This window comes from Bombina bombina, chromosome 1 (genome assembly GCF_027579735.1).
Source record: "Bombina bombina isolate aBomBom1 chromosome 1, aBomBom1.pri, whole genome shotgun sequence".
In the NCBI taxonomy this organism is placed as follows: Eukaryota; Metazoa; Chordata; class Amphibia; order Anura; family Bombinatoridae; genus Bombina; species Bombina bombina.
This window is the reverse complement of record NC_069499.1, coordinates 863,028,786-863,053,561: the sequence shown is the minus strand read 5'-3', so window position 1 is coordinate 863,053,561 and position 24,776 is coordinate 863,028,786. Positions and strand designations below refer to the sequence as shown.

Here is a 24,776-nt window from a genome sequence, read left to right as displayed (position 1 = left end):
CTTGCACAAAGCATGGACCATATGCTATAAGGCCTCAGAGAAATTAAAATTGAAAATGATCACATTAGGAAGTTCATTAATGAACACTTATCTAATAAACCTGCTCCTATTGAATTAACACCTGAACCAATTGTATCCCCACCTGAAAAATTCTTTGGTGACAGGACTCAGTTTAGAGAATTTAAAAACTCCTGCACTCTGTACTTTTCTTTAAAACCCCGAACCTATACATCTGATCGGGTCAAAGTTCTAACGGTCATTTCATACCTAAGAGGAGAGGCTAAATCCTGGGCAAACGCCTTCTATGAGAACAATGACCCCATATTAGACTCCTTAGATGCCTTTTTCTCTGCCATGTCTCTATTATATGAAGACCATCATAAGCAGAATACTGCTGAGACTGCCCTTAGGAGCCTACAACAAGGTAAAAGAGCAGTAGAAGAATATATCACGGACTTTAAAAGATGGGCACCAGACACCCAATGGAATGAACCTGCTCTCAGAAATCAGTTCAGAACAGGTCTTTCTGAAACATTAAAAGATGAATTAGCCCGTGGTGCAGTTCCTGTGGATTTGGAGAATCTCATGACCTTATGTATCACTATTGATAGAAGGATGAGAGAACGTAGATCTGAAAGGGCAGTATCTGATCCTATTGTCAAGAAAATCCCGGTATACCATCCTGTGGTCCCTGCGCCATCTAAATCAAATGACGAACCTATGGAAGTTGCTGTTATGAGGGGTCCTCTAAAACCAGAGGAAAAAGCCAGAAGGAAGCTACATAACTTGTGTTTATATTGCACAGCAAAGGACCATGGCGTTAGAGACTGTCCTGCTCTTATCAGACAGAAGAGGGGTAAGAATCTTCAGCACCAAAATTGCCTTAACAAATTGTCTGCTCTTACCACTCATTTACCAATTTCTGTTTTCTTGCAGTGGCGTCTACAGAAGACAAAGACCCAGGCCGTTATTGACTCTGGCGCATCTGGGAATTTCATTGACCAAGCATTTGTTACAAAACATAAAATACCCACAATAAAAAAAGATAGTGCACAAGCCATAAGATTGGTTGATGGATTTTTTATGAATACAGGGCCTATCACGCATCACACTACCCCCTTGCAAGTTACCACACAGACAGGCCATACTGAGACATGTACATTTGACGTTTTGCCTTCTAGTTTATACCCGTTAATTTTTGGTATCAATTGGTTGATAAAGCATGATCCTGATATATCTTGGAAGCAAGGTGTTGTGAGTTTTAATTCCACTTACTGTATGGAAGTCTGTTTTCCCAAAGCTTCTGTGTGTTGTATGACTGATCATGTCTTACCTGAATGTTATCAAGAATATTCCGATGTGTTTGACAAAGTAGAAGCTCAGAACCTACCCCCCCCATAGGTCTTATGACTGTCCGATAGACTTACTACCGGGCAGTTCTATTCCTTTTGGTCATATATACCCTATGTCACAACCTGAATTGGTTCACTTGAAACAGTATTTAGAGGATAACCTTAAGAAGGGATTTATAAGACCTTCCACCTCTCCAGCGGGTGCTGCAATGTTTTTTGTTAAAAACAAGGACGGATCACTTCGTCCTATTATCGACTACAGACAACTTAACAAATGTACCAAGAAAAACAGGTACCCACTCCCACTCATCCCTGAACTTATAGAACGGTTGCAAGGAGCTAAAATTTACACAAAATTAGATCTTAGAGGAGCTTATAATTTGATAAGAATGAGGAAGGGGGATGAGTGGCTAACAGCTTTTCGCACACGTTATGGACTGTATGAATATACAGTAATGCCTTTCGGTCTGTGCAACGCTCCTGCAACGTTCCAGTGTTTTATAAATGACGTATTTCATGACTTACTTGATGTCTGTATGGTCATTTATTTAGATGACATTTTGATCTATTCTGACAATATAACAAACCATCACACCCATGTCAAGCTTGTTTTGTCCAGACTCCGTACACACCATCTCTATGCTAAGTTAGAGAAATGCATTTTTAATACCACTACTATTTCCTTCTTAGGATACCATGTTTCCCCTTCTGGTATCGCCATGGAAGCAAACAAAGTGGAAGCTATTACTAACTGGAGCACCCCCAGTACAAAAAAAGATGTCCAGAGATTCCTTGGGTTTGCAAACTTTTACAGGAAGTTTATCAAGGGCTTTTCTGAGATTGCTAGACCCTTGACTAAATTAACTCAGAAAAAACCTGGTTTCTCTTGGAATATTCATGCTGAGAACGCCTTTAATGTTTTAAAGGAGAGGTTTGTAACAGCACAGATACTCAAATTCCCAGATCCCAGTTTGCAGTACACGCTTGAGGTCGATGCTTCTGAATACGCTCTTGGAGCTGTACTCTCACAAAGAGTTTCACCCAAGGAAGCACTGCATCCAATATCATATTACTCTAGGGTAATGAGCTCAGCCGAGCTAAATTATGCTATTGGTGAAAAAGAGCTTCTCGCAATAAAATCAGCACTAGAGTTTTGGAGGCACCTCCTTGAGGGTACTAAACATACTATTCTTATACTTACGGATCATAGAAACCTTGAATATTTAAAAACCAGCAAAACGTTAACTTCTAGACAAGTTAGATGGAGCCTCTTCTTTTCAAGATTTGATTTTACCATCACTTACCGCCCGGGTTCCAAAAATACAAAAGCAGATGCTCTTTCAAGGAAAGATCCAAAACCTCAACATTATATACCTCCAGATTCTATCATTCTACAAAATAAATTCATTGGATTAACTTCAATCACTGAAACCTCTATAAAAGAATATCAGGGAGCAGATCCAACACTCCCATTAGCAGATCTACAAAAACACCGTAGCAATCTGTATTACCATGGAAACCAGATATACATACCAGAACCTCTACGTAATGAATTAATGCATTGAAAACATGATTCTCTTTTATCAGGACATCCCGGACTTCATAAAACACTACGCATACTTCAAAGAGACTATTGGTGGCCCAATATGAAAATTTCTGTCTTGTCTTATATCCGGTCCTGCTCTGTCTGTGCTACTTGCAAACATACTAGAACTCGCCCTTATGGTCTCCTTCTCTCGTTACCAGTTCCCGATAGACCCTGGAAGGACATAGCAATGGACTATATAGTGGAACTACCCCCATCCTCTAACCATAATACAATCCTAGTCATTGTTGATCTGTTTTCTAAAATGGCTCATTTTATTCCACATATCGGTTTGCCAACTGCCTCCGAAACAGCCTTACTGTTTCTAAATCATGTTGTAAAGTTACATGGACTACCCGACTCTATCACGTCTGATAGAGGATCTCAATTCACCTCTAAGTTCTGGACTCAGTTATGTTCTATCCTCAAGATTACTAGGAGATTAAGTACTGCTTATCATTCCCAGACTAATGGTCAATGCGAAAGGACTAACCAGTCCCTTGAACAGTATTTGAGATGCTATTGTACCAACCAACAGGATAACTGGTTTGCTCTGCTGCCTACTGCAGAATTCGCACATAATAACATGACCAACGCATCCACAAAGACTTCGCCATTCTATATTAATTATGGTTTTCACCCTTCATATCATCTTTTCCACAGAACTGATTCCTTGCTACCTACTGTTGATCAGACTGTTAACACTATTGCTGAGGGCTTCTCTGTTCTCAAAACAACCTTGCAAGAAGCTCAAGCTTCACAGAAACACCATTATGATTTAAGGCGCTCAAAACCCCCTCTTTATAAACCTGGGGATAAGGTTTGGCTCAGTACTAGACACCTGAAACTTTGTATTCCAAGTAAAAATCTTGGAAGTCTTTTCATAGGTCCTTATGACATAGTTAAGGTTGTCAATCCAAATTCTGTGACTCTTCAGCTGCCTCCTTCTCTCAGGATACATCCTACATTCCATGTGTCCCTCCTGAAACCTTTCTCTCCGATAAGAGATCCCCCTCATCCTTCGTTGACTAACCCTCCAGTTGTGGATGATGTTGAGTATGAGGTGGATTCTATTTTGGACTCTCGCTTATATCGCAATCAACTCCAGTACCTGGTACGATGGTAAGGTTTTGGGGCTGATGAGGACTCCTGGGAACCGTATTCTAATTTGTCGGCACCTCGTCTTCTTTCAATTTTTCATCGGAGACATCCGGACAGACCCAAGCCTTGATCCGCGGAGCGGCTCTTTTTAGGGGGGTGTCCTGTTATGTTCCTGTCCCTTTAAATCAGGATGTTCAGGTATTGACATCCCTATTTAAGGCCCCTCCTCCTGTCTACCTATGCTTGGTAATTTGTACTCACTTAGCTATATGCTGAGCAACAACGAAGACACCTTGCTGATATTCCTAACCAAGGAATTTACTCCTAACAACTACAGCTGCTGTGTGCTTTCCAACTTTGGATCGTCATATACCAGGTCTCTCTGTTTTGTCCGGAATCTCTAAAGTATCTCTTACTTGTTAATTCAGTTTCATCCGGCTTCTACATTGAAGCCGTGAATCGGCGTCTGACGTCATCACAAGTCTCCGGATCCTCTCTCACTCTGGGTGCTAACAAACAACTCCTGTGCTTAACAGCAACTCACCTTGAAGCTGCGGTAACCGTTACTATTCCTTACTCTCTGAAGTTGGTAACGTATTATACCTTAATTCACTTACTACTTTGAAGGACTATCCTGCTTGTTTTAAAGTGTGACGCTTATGCAAATGCCGCTACCGTTTACTATCTGATTGCCTGTAACATCTAACGATTCAGCTTGATGAACTGTGCTTAACTATTCTATGTGCATTATCAAATAATCATACTATTGTCTGTGAAAAGACTGTCTGCTGTTTATATGAATACTAACAACGTTATAGACTAACTAAGGACTGCCTGTTGCCTAAAAAACATCATTAACTGTTATAGAGCTCTCCTGCTTACTATATTAAAGAAACACCTCCTGGTTGCAACCTGTGTTTCTTGAGGCTGACATTTACCTACTCATTCTTAATCTTGTCCTTATCTAATTCTTTCTATTTATCTGCTATCTCTGTAATTATCTGCATATTGCAACCTGGTATTGCAATCGGGATAATATACCTTTTAATCTTATTTCTTTCACTCTGCATCCATGCAGCAGTGACCCTCAGATCTATGAGCAAAAACTAGGTTCTTGATTACATCTAATGAACCTAAAGGTGAGACTGAGTGGTCCTGCAGTTAAGGATATAATATACTTACACATAACAACGTTGCTGTTTTTATTTTGTTTGTTACCTCAATAAAGCATGGATATTTTTACTAAAAAGTGCTGATGCTACCCATTTGTTTCACTATATATATATATATATATATATATATATATATATATATATATATATATATATATATATATATATATATATATATATAATATATATATATATATATATATACACAGTATATATATATATATATATAATATATATATATATATATATATATATACACAGTATATATATATATATATATATATATATATATATATATATATATATATATATATATATATATATATATATATATATAAAAGAGAAAGTGTACTATAAAATATTTTCCTCTTTGCTGTGTTCCAAATTATACATTTTACCTATTGGAGTGTATTAATTTTTTTTTTAAATCCTTTTCCTTTATTTTGTCATTTAAAATATCTAATTTCTCCTGTTGCATCCCTTCAATAATGAGCATTTCAGTACTGCAGTATTGGTATAGAAAAGTTGTGCAAACAAGAAGCCGCAAAATAAATCACACTCACGGGTGGGATAGGAAAGACATGCTAAAATATTCATTTTCAATTGCTATCTCTAATTGTTGGCTTTTGTTTATAGAGACATAATTGTATATATAGGGATAAGATAAACATCTGCTCTCCCTGCAAGTCCAGCCTATTGTAATGATTGTAATTTTAACAAGCAAAAACAGCTAATTCATATAAAAAATAAACATAAAGGGACAATTTCATGTACATTTTATACTCTGCAGCTGGTATAACAAGTAATTTGAAAAACATCTAGGGGAAACAGTTTTACAGTAAGTTCTCTGATTTACTGTTGTACTATTTACACTATGGGTCGATTTATCATGCCCCTTATGCACCTTAAGCTTACTCAAAGTAGGTGATGCACAAATGAATACACAACAAAAACTACTACATCTATTATTTTGTATGACCTCTATGATTTGTATGGACAGCACCAAGTCTTCTAGGCATGGAATAAACAAGTTGGCGACATATTGCAACATCTATCTTTTTCCAATTTTCAAGAACGACCTCTTTAAGAGCCTGGATGCTGGATGGAGAGTGATGCTCAACTTGTCTCTTCAACTTGTCTCTTCAGAATTCCCCATAGGTGTTCGATTGGGTTCAGATCAGGAGACATACGTAGCCACTGCATCACTTTAACCCTGTTCTTCTTCAGAAATGGTGAAACAGTGGCCTTAGATGTGTGTTTTGGATCATTGTCACGTTAGGAAACTGTATGATGACCAAGGGCATGGAGTGATGGTAGCATCTTCTCTTTCAATATAGAGCAGTACATCTGTGAATCTATAATACCATAAAAGAAATGCAGCTCCCCAACTAGCAGCGCTCATGTAACCCCACAGAAGGACACTGTCTGCCACCACCATGTTTCACTGTAGAAACCATGCATTTTTCATTGTTCTCCTCACCTTTGCGATGCCATACAGTTTTGAAGGAGGGAGAGAGAAAAGAGAGAGAGAGAGAGAGAGAGAGAGAGAGAAGAGAGATACATTATACTAAAAAACATCAGATATATTTATAAATATTTATTTATAAATAGAGCATATTCTTCTGTGTGAAGAATACTCAAATGTGAAATATTCATATTTTCATGTCGGGTTACGGCATTTGAAAATATGCAATCATTTAGCACGAGTAGGGTGTTAGTTTTTTCATTAATATTCATATTAATAATTTTTATTAGATAGTGTATACATGAATGTAACACTTTATTTAATGTATTTATGTGGTGTTTGGTGCACTTTTTTTAAACTCTTTTCCCATTATGCTAGGTCTCCACTCCTACAAACCTGACGCACACTAAATTTGCTTGTACTCGAGAGAACACTTTACTTTCAACTTGTAATATGTGTGCAAGTAAGAGCGGCCACGATATTACTTATCGTGACTCGCACTAACAATAGCATGCCACTTGTAATCTGCCCCTGAGTGTATTTACATTTTTATTTTCAGGTTTTATAATGATTGACAATTTCAATTAAATCACCAAAGTCCTGCAAATTGATACCTGGAAATTAACTAAAGCATTTTCAAAACTATGGCATCATTAACCATAGCTAAATAACAATGGGTTTTAAGCGTCATTTTTTAGATGGCTAGTGTTCTAAATTGGAGCGACACATTTGCCAAAAGTTTACATTTGGCAGACAATACAAACCCTGAAACTTTGAAGTAAATTATGTTGTAGTTTCAGTTTTTGATACATTGAAATGCTTTGATTTTTTTTTAAAAAATGTTTTGGTCTCCCAAGGCACAGAGCCAAAAGACTTTTATTACCTTTAGAAAAAAAAGATGTTCTTAGATCCTTAGGCCTAGATTTAGAGTTCGGCGGTAAAAGGGCTGTTAAAGCTCCGCAGGCTTTTTTCTGGCCGCACCATAAATTTAACTCTGGTATCGAGAGTTAAAACAAATGCTGCGTTAGGCTCCAAAAAAGGAGCGTAGGGCATTTTTACCGCAAATGCAACTCTCGATACCAGAGTTGCTTACGGACGCGGCCGGCATCAAAAACGTGCTCGTGCACGATTCCCCCATAGGAAACAATGGGACTGTTTGAGCTGAAAAAAAACCTAACACCTGCAAAAAAGCAGCGTTCAGCTCCTAACGCAGCCCCATTGTTTCCTATGGGGAAACACTTCCTACGTCTGCACCTAACACTCTAACATGTACCCCGAGTCTAAGCACCCCTAACCTTACACTTATTAACCCCTAATCTGCCACTCCCGCTATCGCTGACCCCTGCATATTATTATTAACCCCTAATCTTCCGCTCCGTAAACCGCCGCAACCTACGTTATCCCTATGTACCCCTAATCTGCTGCCCTAACATCGCCGACCCCTATGTTATATTTATTAACCCCTAATCTGCCCCCCACAACGTCGCCGACACCTACCTACACTTATTAACCCCTAATCTGCCGAGCGGACCTGAGCGCTACTATAATAAAGTTATTAACCCCGAATCCGCCTCACTAACCCTATCATAAATAGTATTAACCCCTAATCTGCCCTCCGCCGACACCTACCTTCAATTATTAACCCCTAATCTGACGACCGGAGCTCACCGCTATTCTAATAAATGTATTAACCCCTAAAGCTAAGTCTAACCCTAACACTAACACCCCCCTAACTTAAATATAATTTTAATCTAACGAAATAAATTAACTCTTATTAAATAAATTAATCCTATTTAAAGCTAAATACTTACCTGTAAAATAAACCCTAATATAGCTACAATATAAATTATAATTATATTATAGCTATTTTAGGATTAATATTTATTTTACAGGTAACTTTGTATTTATTTTAACTAGGTACAATAGCTATTAAATAGTTAAGAACTATTTAATAGTTACCTAGTTAAAATAATAACAAATTTACCTGTAAAATAAATCCTAACCTAGGATATAATTAAACCTAACACTACCCTATCAATAAAATAATTAAATAAACTACCTACAATTACCTACAATTAACCTAACACTACACTATCAATAAATTAAATAAACACAATTGCTACAAATAAATACAATTAAATAAACTAGCTAAAGTACAAAAAATAAAAAAGAACTAAGTTACAGAAAATAAAAAAATATTTACAAACATAAGAAAAATATTACAACAATTTTAAACTAATTACACCTACTCTAAGCCCCCTAATAAAATAACAAAGCCCCCCAAAATAATAAATTCCCTACCCTATTCTAAATTAAAAAAGTTACAAGCTCTTTTACCTTACCAGCCCTGAACAGGGCCCTTTGCGGGGCATGCCCCAAGAAGTTCAGCTCTTTTGCCTGTAAAAAAAAACATACAATACCCCCCCCCCCAACATTACAACCCACCACCCACATACCCCTAATCTAACCCAAACCCCCCTTAAATAAACCTAACACTAATCCCCTGAAGATCTTCCTACCTTGTCTTCACCATCCAGGTATCACCGATCCGTCCTGGTTCCAAGATCTTCATCCAACCCAAGCGGGGGTTGGCGATCCATAATCCAGTGCTGAAGAGGTCCAGAAGAGGCTCCAAAGTCTTCATCCTATCCGGGAAGAAGAGGCGATCCGGACCGGCAACCATCTTGATCCAAGCGGCATCTTCTATCTTCATCCGATGACGACCGGCTCCATCCTGAAGACCTCCACCGCGGACCCATCTTCTTCCGGTGACGTCCAACTGCAGAATGACGGTTCCTTTAAGAGACGTCATCCAAGATGGCGTCCCTCGAATTCCGATTGGCTGATAGGATTCTATCAGCCAATCGGAATTAAGGTAGGAATATTCTGATTGGCTGATGGAATCAGCCAATCAGAATCAAGTTCAATCCGATTGGCTGATCCAATCAGCCAATCAGATTGAGCTCGCATTCTATTGGCTGTTCCGATCAGCCAATAGAATGCGAGCTCAATCTGATTGGCTGATTGGATCAGCCAATCGGATTGAACTTGATTCTGATTGGCTGATTCCATCAGCCAATCAGAATATTCCTACCTTAATTCCGATTGGCTGATAGAATCCTATCAGCCAATCGGAATTCGAGGGACGCCATCTTGGATGACGTCCCTTAAAGGAACCGTCATTCTGCAGTTGGACGTCGCCGGAAGAAGATGGGTCCGCGGTGGAGGTCTTCAGGATGGAGCCGGTCGTCATCGGATGAAGATAGAAGATGCCGCTTGGATCAAGATGGTTGCCGGTCCGGATCGCCTCTTCTTCCCGGATAGGATGAAGACTTTGGAGCCTCTTCTGGACCTCTTCAGCACTGGATTATGGATCGCCAACCCCCGCTTGGGTTGGATGAAGATCTTGGAACCAGGACGGATCGGTGATACCTGGATGGTGAAGACAAGGTAGGAAGATCTTCAGGGGATTAGTGTTAGGTTTATTTAAGGGGGGTTTGGGTTAGATTAGGGGTATGTGGGTGGTGGGTTGTAATGTTGGGGGGGGGGTATTGTATGTTTTTTTTTACAGGCAAAAGAGCTGAACTTCTTGGGGCATGCCCCGCAAAGGGCCCTGTTCAGGGCTGGTAAGGTAAAAGAGCTTGTAACTTTTTTAATTTAGAATAGGGTAGGGAATTTATTATTTTGGGGGGCTTTGTTATTTTATTAGGGGGCTTAGAGTAGGTGTAATTAGTTTAAAATTGTTGTAATATTTTTCTTATGTTTGTAAATATTTTTTTATTTTCTGTAACTTAGTTCTTTTTTATTTTTTGTACTTTAGCTAGTTTATTTAATTGTATTTATTTGTAGCAATTGTGTTTATTTAATTTATTGATAGTGTAGTGTTAGGTTAATTGTAGGTAATTGTAGGTAGTTTATTTAATTATTTTATTGATAGGGTAGTGTTAGGTTTAATTATATCCTAGGTTAGGATTTATTTTACAGGTAAATTTGTTATTATTTTAACTAGGTAACTATTAAATAGTTCTTAACTATTTAATAGCTATTGTACCTAGTTAAAATAAATACAAAGTTACCTGTAAAATAAATATTAATCCTAAAATAGCTATAATATAATTATAATTTATATTGTAGCTATATTAGGGTTTATTTTACAGGTAAGTATTTAGCTTTAAATAGGATTAATTTATTTAATAAGAGTTAATTTATTTCGTTAGATTAAAATTATATTTAAGTTAGGGGGGTGTTAGTGTTAGGGTTAGACTTAGCTTTAGGGGTTAATACATTTATTAGAATAGCGGTGAGCTCCGGTCGTCAGATTAGGGGTTAATAATTGAAGGTAGGTGTCGGCGATGTTAGGGAGGGCAGATTAGGGGTTAATACTATTTATGGTAGGGTTAGTGAGGCGGATTCGGGGTTAATAACTTTATTATAGTAGCGCTCAGGTCCGCTCGGCAGATTAGGGGTTAATAAGTGTAGGTAGGTGTCGGCGACGTTGAGGGGGGCAGATTAGGGGTTAATAAATATAATATAGGGGTCGGCGGTGTTAGGGGCAGCAGATTAGGGGTACATAGGGATAACGTAGGTGGCGGCGCTTTGCGGTCGGAAGATTAGGGGTTAATTATTGTAAGTAGCTGGCGGTGATGTTGTGGGGGGCAGATTAGGGGTTAATAAATGTAATATAGGGGTCGGCGGGGTTAGGGGCAGCAGATTAGGGGTACATAAGTATAACGTAGGTGGCGGTTGGAAGATTAGGGGTTAAAATTTTTAATCGAGTGGCGGCGATGTGGGGGGAGCTCGGTTTAGGGGTACATAGGTAGTTTATGGGTGTTAGTGTACTTTAGGGTACAGTAGTTAAGAGCTTTATAAACCGGCGTTAGCCAGAAAGCTCTTAACTCCTGCTTTTTTCAGGCGGCTGGAATCTTGTCGTTAGAGCTCTAACGCTCACTGCAGAAACGACTCTAAATACCGGCGTTAGAAAGATCCCATTAAAAAGATAGGATACGCAAATGGCGTAGGGGGATCTGCGGTATGGAAAAGTCGCGGCTGCAAAGTGAGCGTTAGACCCTTTAATCATTGACTCCAAATACCAGCGGGCGGCCAAAACCAGCGTTAGGAGCCTCTAACGCTGGTTTTGACGGCTACCGCCGAACTCTAAATCTAGGCCTTAATATAGTTGTTAATTTTTTTTTGTAATTGCAATTTAGAACTGAAGTATATAATCAGTAATAACATACAAATTGAGTGTGCCTACACAGCACAGGTTTTCTCTTTTTTTAAGGAGAACTTGAGAAGTCATAATTTTATTTTTATAAAGAAACACCTGTTTGTATTAAAAAATAATATACCATTTGTAATAATCACTTTGTAAATACTAATTTTAACAGATATGATTTTGTTTTTTAAATATATATTTTCACAGTGCAAGACAGTAAGATAGCCCTCATTAGCAATGTAAACTATGAAACTGGTGGTAACATAAAATGCCTTTCAAAGACTTTAATAGAGATACGTTTGTTAGCTTCCGTTTACAAAGTTTACAACAATAATGGAAACTAGATCTAAGTTTGTAAGATTACTTATTGGCCAATTGAGGAGACTCATGTGCCTCTCAATGGTACAGGTATATGATAACATGGTTTGTGCTGGTTTTATATGAAGGGTTATTGGTGTGCTAAAAGAGCTTTAATTGAAAAACAAAATCACACAAATATACACAAAGCTCTTTATTTGAAATAGGCAGACTTCCTCTTTGAAATCATTGCTCACAGTTCCCTCTAAACTAAAATTGATTACCAGAACTTGATTTATTAGTATCTATCATTATATGATATGACACCTTAGCCAGCCAGATAATATATGTCAAAATTTATTAGCTATGTATCATGCCAATCATTTATGTAATGCGTAGAAGGATAACTGGAAAAAAATATTTCATTGCTCTTGTAGCTTTAATGCTTATACCGTTTTGAACATATTAGCTGCAATTGTATTGTTGTGAATATTATAATTATTATTATTATTATTATTATTATTTCAGAAGTGTACCCGCAAAGGGTATTATGTGTTTAGACACAATACATATTATGAAACCTCTATATCATTCTGTTAATGTAACTCAATATATTTATATATAATAGTGGTTACCAACTTTTCAGGGGCAAAGTGTGCAATTTAATAACACTCCGAATTATATCATTTGCAAAGGATAATATATATAAAACCCTAATCCTTTTTGTTCGCATTTGTCTATTAATTAAACTGAGACCAGATCAATAAAAAACAGTTTACTAAAAGAATTATTAGAAATAATAAGCAATATTTGAATAAAACAAATTTAATAAACATACATCATTACAATGATTTAATGATTATCAGGTTAAAACTAGTGAAAATTATCACTAAATTATTTTAATTGCAGTAGCTTGCATGTATAATAGAGAAACAGAAATGTTATTTAAATTCTCAGCATAGCTGGAAAGAATCAGGTAAGCTAAAAATAGAGAATAAAGAAAATTATATTATTACCAGATTCCTGATTGACCCAGTGTTATTGTGGACAGATAAGACCAGGTTAACAGGAATTACCTAATAGTTGTGACTATAAAGGGCAACCAGCATTAACTCACCTGATTCAATAAGAAAACTTTAAATATAAATGTAAAGAGCATAAATCATTTTTACAAAACTGTTTCATGTGGGTTTATTTCATATCCAACATTGTTGGATCCTTCACTGGGGTTCAGTGTAAAAGACCCTCTTAGGTTACCCCTGGTCCATTATCCTGACTTATTTATCTGGTCAGCTTAGGCTCCGATCTCCACTGTACAGGGTGTGGTCATCATGCATGCTCAGTGTGGCCCCTTGTGCTGTCTGTTTGTGTCCCTTTTTGTGGTTGAGTGTATTTTTGGAAAACTTTTAACTCCACCCCAACTAATAAAGTTAGGATCACTTAAATGATTGACTAACACTAATTACACATTAAATAACATTTTTGTTATTGAGCAAAGATTTAGCAGTCAGAATATTTTTCTGTGGGAAGATGGCCCTATTCACTAAACTATAATAGGCAAATATGTATTTTGTAAATATGTTCTGAAAAACAACTCAGTATCTCTAGTTGACTGTTAATCAAGGTCAAACCCCACTAATGCTTAGACATAGGGGCATATTTATCAAGCTCCATATGGAGATTGATACCCTGTGTTTCCGATGAGCCTTTACTCAATATTGTTGGATCCTTCACTGGGGTTCAGGGTGAAAAGAACCTCTTAGGTTTTTCCTGACTTAATGTTTAATGCATGTGTTTTCCTTACAATGCACACTGAGACAATCCTGTTTCAAAAAAACAAGTACCTATGACCTGATCTTGAAATTAATCACTGCATTAAAACTTACATAATTGGTCTATAGGGAGGGTGGAGGTTCCATTTGTTGCTTCTTTCCCTTTATAGTGGGCATGTCCTATAAATTTAATCATGCATAGCCTCAGTTCACTATTAGGGATGTGTTTTTATGTCTGCCAGGTGACATCAATAGCTAATAATTACTTTAACGTCTTCACACAGTAATAGGGGTTGGATGACTCCAAAGAATACTCCTTATTTGAAAGAGGAGATTTTAATTTTTCAAGTTCTTGTAAGTTCGACAGTATTAGTGGTCACCTGACAGTGATTGTTAGCACCAGTTTTGTATCAGTGTTCATGCATAATGCATCAATAATAAATACACAAAGATAGATTAAAAGGACGCTTAACTCAAAATTAAGCTTTCATGATTCAGATAGAGCAGCAATTTTAATCAACTTTCTAATTTACTTCCATTAACAAAACGTGCACTGTCTTTTTATATTTATACTTTTGAGTCACCAGCTTCTACTGAGCATGTGCAAGAATTCATAGAATATACGTATATGCATTTATGATTGGCTGATGGCTGTCACATGATATAGGAGTAGTGGAAATATACGTAACTTTGAAATTTGTCAGAAAAAAAATCTACTAATCATTTGAAAATCAGACTAAGTGCTATCACAGTTTCTTTTTTCATACATTTGTTGATTATTCAAATCTACTGTATTTACTGGTCCTTTAAATATAGTGAAGTATATAGTGTCTGTTAGATTATGTGCCTCCCTGATAGAGAATACTGTTTTAGGCTTATATTACAAGTGGAGCACAATTGTTAAGGAATGGAGCATTATATTGCATTTAGTCTCAAGCAATCAAAAACTTATTACAAGTTGCTAGTTAAACATTTTAACCTAAGCATTTTAATGAATCCAATACCTATAAAGCCCGCCCTGTGCTTTTAATGGATAGAGCAAAGCTGATGGAACATGCTCATTTCTCTTGTATTACAAGTTAACGGATACGTTTTGCACTTGTGCGCAATCCAGCAGGGCTTCAGTGAGCTGTCAGAAGGGATTGGTATTCAAACCTCTCCATCTCAGCTCCCTTAACCACTAAAAAAACCCAAGACCCACCGTTTGAAAGCTAATCAAATTCTTTTTCAAATGATTTGTATCCCTTAAATAGTGCCCATTTTTAATGCACTAAACATATTAGTACCCTTCTAACAGGCCATCACAAAGGCTTAGAGACCCCCAAGCCCCATTTTTAAGCCCCCTGAGCTCCTCTTAAAAATAATGCCCTTTTATAAGTTTTAATATTCAGTTCACTGTGGTAATAGTGATCACCTAGTGTGAATAAATGTCAATTTCTTTGCCTAGAGCAGACATCCTCAAACTTGGTCATCCAGAGGTTTTGGAACTACATTTATGCTCAGCCAGCATATCAACTGGCTGAGCATCATGGGAAATGTAGTTCCAAAACCTCTGTAGGGTCAAGTTTGAGGATGACTGGCCTAGAGGCTCATGGGAGCCTCTATGTACAGATCAAAGTTATATTACTATACAAAACGGCCCTTATTTATATGAGTATAATTACTTCTTTTTACTATAGAGTTTAGGAAAAAATATAAACACTTTATTTTTTTATAAGCTTGTTTATTAAAAATTTAATTAAAAAATGCATTTTTAACACTTTTTGTTGCAGGTTTCTTACACGTCATAAAGAGAAAGAACAGCCAGAAAAGAAGTATCCCCTAAGCACTCCAAGGAGAAAAACATCCCCAATTTACACAATTAGGCAGTCCCCAAATTTATCATACAGCAATACTCATAAATGGTAAAAAAACATTTAAAAATGAAAAGTACTGATGAGTCCAGGGCCAAGCAAAAAAGAAAAAGTAAGAGAAAAATAAATAAATATTCAAAAAGGGAAAAAGCACAATAGGGTAACTAAAGATCCCTCACATAAATCTATTAGTGACTATTATGTACTCCGCACTAGAGATATAAAGGGATGGCAATCTACTAATACTATCATGTCCCCCCACCGCAATTATTTAAAAAGTACTGGGTGTTCCCGTGCTACTATCTCTCAAGACACAAGCACAAATAAGGCACAATCAGAAAAATATTAATAAACTGGCCGAACATGGCTCTGAACCCACCAGAAAAACCTGACGCAAGTTGCGCATACAGCTTTTTCAAAGGCCACACGTTATGATACTGTATAGACATACAATAATGGTATAGTTCGAATCTGCTGGGTCTCATTAAATATATATATATATATATATATATATATATATATATATATATATATATATAAAATATGTGTGCTTTTCTCACTGAACAATGTCCTATACTAGGGCCTAAAATGTGAGCTGCATCTAAAAACTGCAAACCAGCTCAGCACAGGGGTGGAAATGGATCAGAAATACTTATGTAGACCAGCACCTCTATTTTTTTAACTACATTAATAAAAATAAATGTCATATTTTTTTTAATTGCAAGAAGGTTTTTTTGCAATGTATTTTACTTTATATTTCATGACATTCAATACATCATAAATATAATAACACTCAAAACACCCTCATAGAGTATCTTATAAAACTAAATGAAATGAGCGTTTATTCATTTCACATCACGTTTATTTTTTTGTTATTATTGCATAGAATTGTTTTATTTCCATAGCATAGAATTATTATTGAATACAATTTTTTTTGTTTCCATATTATTAACTGTTTAAACAAAAGTTTTTTTTTAAAACAGAAATAAAAACCTACTTTGTATATAGTTGTATAGTTCTGTTCCCACCAGAAATCTAGCAAACAGAAAATGCAATGAAATTTTATTTTTTATGACTCACTAAGGGACCATTGAACACTGGTGAATGAAGCATTTATAGAATGCGTTAAAAACAAGTATTAAAGGGACACATAATAAATGTCATGCACCTTCTTCTAATCATGAGTGCTGCCATTTTGGAACCTAGGATACAGTGAATGTATCTGGAGAAGAGTTGCTGCACTGAAATGTAGTGAAAATAAATATTTCAACATGGTGGCACCTGTGACTAAAGGGAGGCAGATAATAACCTCAATACTATACTTATAAAATGTATTTAGTGTTTAATGTCCCTTTAAGAAATCTATCCCACTGCCTAAGGCTAGGAACTTATTGTTCCATATTACACATCCCCATTCAACCGTGGCCGGACTGTTATTCGATGGACATTTGTCTGACTGACATTTGTGTGACGGATAATATTCCATCAGATAATAGTCCAGCCACGAGATAGATAGATAGATAAAGATAAATACAGATCGATGGATAGATTAGATAGAACCACAAGAAGGGACACAGTACTAACGCATTCTGTACGTGCGTTAAAAGCACGTCATGGGGGGTGGGACCCATGGTTTGGTTCTCAGAGGTTTTTGCGGCCTGCTGAGACTATAATTAGAACAGAGCACTCCGGAGCGTATCCTAATTTGGCCGTCTCTCGGACATACAGTATGTGTGATGGACAAATGTGCCTCCGCATTCTGTCCATTCGCATTCTGTCCGAAAACCCCATTCAAGATCAAAATATCAAAAATCTCTATTTTACATAAAATAGAATATGAAATCAAATTGACATTGGAGCATTCCTTTCACAAAATAATCTCTGTTTAAATATCAACATTTTCATTCTAACTTTAATATTGTCAAATTCAGTTTCTTCTATATAAAACCCCCACATACACACATAAACTGATCAATTTAATATGAAAATGAACTTAATAATATCTATACTCTGTATTTCAAAACAGCGAAAGATAAACCATTTTTATTTACAATTAATATATTAAAATTCCCTAGTTAAGGTCAATATTGGCATAACATAAACACAGCAAAAAATAACTTTGTGTTTATCATCCAATATGGTGGTGGGTAATTTTAGTGGGTTTTGCCCATTAATAAACAAATGTTACTTTAAAAAAAAAAACTTTCAGGTTACTCAATAGTTTGAAAAGTGTTGTCCTGGGTTTATCGAGTCCTCTCACAGTGTTTGTATAACTTTACCCTGTTAAATGAGTCAATAAGTATTGTGAATATGAATTGTGATCAGAAAAACATGACTGGTGTATGTTAAAATTTAATGGAAAAAGTGCTGTAGATAAACAGTAAAAACAGCCAATTGTGATTTTGTGGACATAGAAAACAGCTAATCAGCAGCTATTAACATATCAATATTTATTAAACATTAGATTATTATTAACCCCATACTTTTTCATATCTGAGACCATTATTTTTGATCCTCCTGTCAGACCCTAAGTGTTGCTGGAGCTGCGTGGCACTTACAGTCTGGTGGTCATAGGAGCCATGTTGTTCTGAAGTCTGGGCCGGGTGGCATGCTAAAAGAGGAAGGGCTACTGCAGCAAGAAACTAGGGCCACTCTTAAAACGCTGCTCCATTTCCTGTCCGCCTGCTCTGAGGCGGCGGACAGAAATAATCAGAAATCAACCCGATCATATTCGATCGGGTTGATTGACACCTCTTGCTAGTGGCTAATTGGCCGCGAATCTGCAGGTGGTGGTATTGCACCAGCAGTTCACCAGAACGGCTGGTCTAATGATAAATGCCGAGAGCATATGCTGTTAGCATTTATTGATGTGCAGCGGACATGATCCGCAGTATCGGATCTTGTCCGCTCACACAATAATAAATAGGCCCCTTAAATAGTGTCAGATTAGCGTGACCAGCAGTCTGGCTGTTTTTCTACCTTGCTTGAATACTTTTGATATCAGATGGATCTTCTGGTTCTGACTCCTGGCCTGTCCACGGATCATTCTTCGCACAATCTTATCATATGCCATAATTATGACAAAATATACAACCCAATTCCCAAAAATTGTGAGAGTATGGAAAATGCAAAAAAAAGAAAAAAAAAAGAAAAAAAGTAATTTGAAAGTTCAATTCACCCTGTACTATATTAAAAACACATTATTAACACATTATTTTATGTTTTACTTTGTGAATTTAATGCATTTTGAAAATATACACTTGTTTCAAATCTGATGACTGCAACACATTACAAAAAATTTGGGACAGGGGAAATTTAGGACTATTAGTGATGTGACAAGTTGAAATAAGAAGGTGATGTGAAACAGGTGAGGCAATTGTGTAATCACAGTATATAAGGAGCCTCCAAAAAAGGCCTAGTCCTTCAAGAGCAAGGATGGGTCAAGGCTCGCCAATCTGCCAACAGATGCATCAGCAAATAATCCAACACTTTGAGAAAAACATTGCCCAAGACAAAATCGGTAGGATCTTGGGCATTTCACCTTCTACAGTTCACAATATAATTAAAAGATTTGAGGAATCCGGTCAAATCTCGGTGTGTAAAGGGCAAGGCTGAAAGCCACCTCTGAATGCGCGTGATATCTGATCCCTCAAACATCACTGTTTCAAAAACCGTCATGAGTCTGTAATGGATATCCTGACATGGGATTGGGAATACTTTGGTAAGCCTTTGTCAGTCAAGACAATTCATGCTGCATCCACAGATGCAATGTAAGGCTTTACTATGCAGAAGCCATACATCAACGCTGTCCAGAAGCACCACCAACTTCTCTGGGCTCGGTCTTATCTGGAATGGACAGTAGCATAGTGTAATCATGTTTTGGGGTCCGAAGAGTCAACCATTTAAACAGTTTTTGGAAAAAAAAGCCGTTGTATTCTCCGGGCCAAAGAGCAAAAGGACTATCCAAGCTGTTATCAGCATCAGGTCCAAAAGCCCTCGTATGTCATGGTATGGGGGTGTGCCAGTGCCCATAGTATGCTTGCACATCTGTGAGGGCACCATTAATGCAGAAAGATATGTATATATTTGGAGCAACATATGCTGCCATCCAGACGTCATCTTTTCCAGGGATGTCCCTGCATTTTCAAGCAGGACAACTCCAAGCCACATTCTGCCCAGATTACAAACGCATCGTTGCGTAAGCAGAGAGTGCAGGTGCTAGCATGGCCTGCCAGCAGTCCTGACCTGTTTCCGATTGAGAATGTGTGGTGCATTATGAAGCGCAAAATAAGGCAACTGTCAGGGTGCCAGGAATCAGACTGAGACGAGAAGAGCAAAAATAATCACACCTTTATTAATAGCAAAAAATAATAAAAAGTCCACAAGTCAAATAACAAGCCAGAAATCAAAACCAGAACTGGTAGTCAGACGAGCCGAGTCAGGAGCCAAAGCAAATAGTCAGACGAGCTGGAATCAGGAACAAGGAAAACAGCAGAGTCGGGAACAAGTCAGGGATCAGGAACCAGGAAGGACATCAGGCAGCCAGGTAATACACAGGAACTCTCACAAACAGGTCTCAGACAACGCAAAGGCAAAGCATACTGAACAGAGGCCCTTTAAATAATAAGTGATGACATCACAATTCTGAGACTGCATCCTGTCTCACATGGATGATGCACAGCAGTTTGGCCATAAAAGGAAGTGCAGGAATTGAGCAGCATCCCCCACAATGCACCAAGTCAGGAAGAGAGGTGAGTAAAATGGCAAACACAACAGGGAAAAAACCCTGACAGAACCCTCCCCTCAACGACCCCTCCCCCGCAGGACGACAAAAGGCTTATTGGGGAAACGGGCATGGAAGGCACAGAGGAGGGCGGGAGCATGAACATCAGAGGAGGGAACCCAAGAACGCTCCTCCGGACCGTAACCTCTCCAGTGAACCAAATACTGTACACGGCCCCTGGACATACGAGAGTCAATAATGCTGCTGACCTCATACTCCTCATGGTTGTCAACAAAGATAGGATAGGGATGAGGCAACACAGTGGTAAACCGATTACAAACCAATGGTTTCAAGAGGGAGACATGAAAAACATTGGAGATGCGCATAGCAGGAGGAAGGTCAAGAGCGTAGGCCACAGGATTAACCCGTCGGAGTATTCGAAAAGGACCAACAGGAGGACAGCCAAACTCTCTCACCAACCTGGTAGGAAGGTGCGGGCAGACGCCTACGATCAGCCTGGAACTTTTGGCGCTGCATAGAACGATGAAGACAATCCTGAATCTGCACCCACGTGGAACGGAGTTGCCGTAGATGCTCCTCCAAAGTCGGAATACCCTGAGACATGAATGAATCTGGCAACAAGGATGGTTGAAACCCATAATTCGCCATGAACGGGGATATCATGGAGGAAGCATTAATAGCACTATTACGAGCAAACTCTGCCCAAGGTAACAGTTCAGACCAATTATTGTGGTGATCTGAGACATAGCAATGGAGGAACTGTTCCAGAGCTTGATTAGACCGTTCCGCAGCCCCATTGGATTGAGGGTGATATGCCGAAGAGAAGGAAAGCTGGATCCCCATTTGAGCACAAAAGGAACGCCAAAATCTGGAGACAAACTTGCTACCCCAGTCCAACACTATCTCCTTGGGTAACCCATGTAAAAGGAAGACCTCCAGGGCAAAAATTGAAGCAAGCTCCTGAGTGGTAGGCAGCTTCATCAAGGGAATGCAATGTGACATTTTAGAAAAACGGTCAACCACCATAAGGATAACAGTATTGCCATTGGAAACAGTAAGCTCGACAATGAAGTCCATGGAAAGATGTATCCAAGGACGCTCACCATTAGCAATAGGTTGAAGAAGACCCACAGGAAGACATCGAGGAGTCTTATTCTGTGCACAAACTGAGCAGGAGGCAACATACGCAGCAACATCAGAACGAAGACCTGGCCACCAGGTTCTTGCCTGGGTGACCTGCGGCTTTAGGATAGTGGTAAGTGTGCAAAAGATTAGTTAGAAAATTCTCAGGAACAAAACACTTACCACTAGGTTTCTCAGGAGGTGCATTGGTTTGTGCAGCCAGGATCTCCTCCCCCAAAGGAGAAGTCAAATTAGTACGTATGGTAGCCAAAATATGGTCAGGAGGTATAACAGGAGTAGGTACAGACTCCTCCTTGGACAGAGGCGAAAATTGTCGAGAGAGGGCATCAGCCCTAACATTTTTACTACCAGGCAGGTAGGAGACCACATAATTAAACCGAGACAAAAATAGCGCCCATCTGGCCTGTCGGGGCAACAAACGTTTTGCTTCAGATAGATAAGTTAAATTCTTGTGATCAGTAAGAATGAGCACTGGCACGCTAGTACCCTCGAGAAGATGCCTCCATTCCTTAAGTGCAAAAATTATGGCCAGTAATTCCCTGTTGCCAATTTCATAATTGCACTCCGCTGGAGACAATTTCTTAGAGAAGAAACCACACGGATGCAAGGAACCGTCATGCGTAGGACATTGAGACAAGAGGGCACCTACTCCAGTCTCAGACGCATCGACCTCAAGAACGAAAGGCAGGACAGGGTTAGGATGAGCCAGAACTGGAGCAGCAGCAAAGGCAGTCTTAAGACTATCAAAGGCCTTAATGGCAGTAGGTGACCAATGGAGTGGATCATTCTCTTTACGGGTCATGTCTGTGATAGGTTTGACCAAGGAAGAAAAGTTTTTAATAAACTTTCTATAGTAATTGGCGAACCCCAAAAAACGTTGAATAGACCGAAGACCAACTGGGCGAGGCCACTGCAGAACTGCAGATAACTTGTCAGGATCCATGGAGAACCCTGAAACGGAGATAACATTAACCTAGGAAGGTTACTTGAGTCTGATGGAACTCCCATTTATCGAGTTTACAAAACAGGCCGTTCTCACGTAGTCTCTGAAGAACCCGTCTAACATCAGAACGATGAGCCTCAAGTGTGGGTGAGTGTATGAGGATGTCGTCTAAGTACACCACAACACACTGTTGCAACATATCTCGTAGGACATCATTAATAAATTCCTGAAAAACAGCAGGAGCATTACATAGGCCAAAGGACATAATGCCCACTCCTGATGTCAAATGCTGTTTTCCATTCATGGCCCTCCTTAATCCTAACGAGATTGTACGCTCCTCTCAAATCAAGTTTAGTAAAGACCGTAGCTCCCTTGAGGCGGTCAAAGAGTTTCGTAATAAGCGGAATAGGGTAAGCATTCTTAATGGTAAGATGATTAAGACCCCTATAATCGATACATGGTCTTAACTCGCCACCTTTTTTCTTCACAAAGAAGAAGCACAGCCCCTGCAGTAGAGCAGGATTTGCAGATAATCCCCCGCGACAGAGCATCGGCAACATACTCCTCCATAGCACAATTCTCTGCAACAGACAGAGGGTACACCCGGCCCCGAGGAGGAATGGCTCCGGGTTGCAGGTCTATGGCACAATCGTAGGACCGGTGAGGATGCAACGTACCAGCACGCACCTTGTCAAACACGTCTAGGAACTCCTCTGGCAATTGAGACACCGAAGAAGTTCACAAGACTTTAACTGGTTTCTGAAGACAAGAGGAAATACATTGCGGGGACCACGACAAAATTTCGGACCTGCGCCAGTCGAGACTGGGATTGTGCTTTTGGAGCCAGGGATAACCCAGAACAACCCGAAAATGGGGAGAGTTTATCACCTGGTACTGGAGGGTTTCAAAATGGAGAGCCTCAACAGCCATGGACAACGGAGCAGTTTCGTGAGTAACAAGTGCGGGCTGAAGGGGCCTACCATCAATGGCCTCAATAGCAAGCGGAACGGACCAAGGCAAAACAGGAATGGAGTGCTTTGATACAAAAGCACTGTCAATGAAATAGCCCACAGCACCGGAGTCAACAAGATCCTGGGTGACTATGGAGGAGTCCACCCAGGAAAGGACAACCGTGACCAAAGGTTTCTCCTTAAGCGGTTCTGGGGACAAGGATAAACCACCCAAGGTTTGCCCCCAATAGGACCTTAGGTGTGAGCGTTTCCCGGCCGTGTAGGACAAGACTTCAAAAGGTGGCCCTGTAACCCATAATAGAGGCAGAGCCCCTCCCTCCTCCTAAAGGCCCTCTCCGCCGCAGAGAGGCACGTGAATCTCAGCTGCATCGGCTCAGCAGTACCTGGTGACTCAGGACCAGGAGGCATGGGAGGAGAGGGAGGTATGGGTGGGAACGAATACGAAGGAGACAGTGGAACAGGAGGCTTCCGCAAGCGCTCCTTGAAAGAGGGCCTCTCTCTGAGTCTGATGTCAATTTGGATTAAAAAAGACACCAATGCCTTGAGATCCTCTGGTAAATCTCTGGCAGCAACTTCATCTTTAATCGCATCAGAGAGCCCATGAAAGAAGGCAGCAACAAGGGCTTCATTGTTCCAACCTACCTCTGCGGCAAGCGTACGGAACTCAATAGCATACTGAGCAACAGATCTTGTACCTTGCTGAATGGACATGAGTTGTTTAGCAGCAGAGGATGAGCGACCCGGAACATCAAATACCCTTAGAAAGGAGGCCACAAATTCAGGGTAATTTGAAATCACAGGTTTATTAGTCTCCCACAAGGGATTAGCCCAGGCAAGAGCTGTGTCAGAGAGTAACGAGATGAGAAATCCCACCTTAGCTCTGTCAGAGGGAAACGCCTGAGGTAACATCTCAAAATAAATGCCCACCTGGTTCAAAAACCCTCTGCACTGAATAGGATCGCCTCCATATCGCTGAGGTAGAGGTGCAGAACCGGACATGCTCCTGGTAGGCATAGGTGCAGCAGCGGAAACAGGATCAGCCATAACTTGCGGGACACTTTGGTCCAAATGTGCAGTGCGAGTCAGCAGGGTTTGCAGGGCTAGTGCAAATTGATCCAAGCGGTGATCCTGTACATCTATCCTGGAAATTATGGCAGGTAAAG

The 24,776-nt window shown here is 39.2% G+C and overlaps 1 long non-coding RNA gene across 1 annotated transcript in view; it reads right to left on the bottom strand.

The window, feature by feature from the left end:
• Nucleotides 1-5,969: 5,969 nt before the first annotated feature.
• The window catches only part of LOC128640201 (uncharacterized), a 48,981-nt gene continuing 30,174 nt past the window's right edge, over nucleotides 5,970-24,776 (bottom strand). The window contains exon 2 of the long non-coding RNA XR_008399306.1: nucleotides 5,970-6,690. This is a non-coding gene — a long non-coding RNA (uncharacterized LOC128640201). The remainder of the gene's footprint in view (nucleotides 6,691-24,776) is intronic.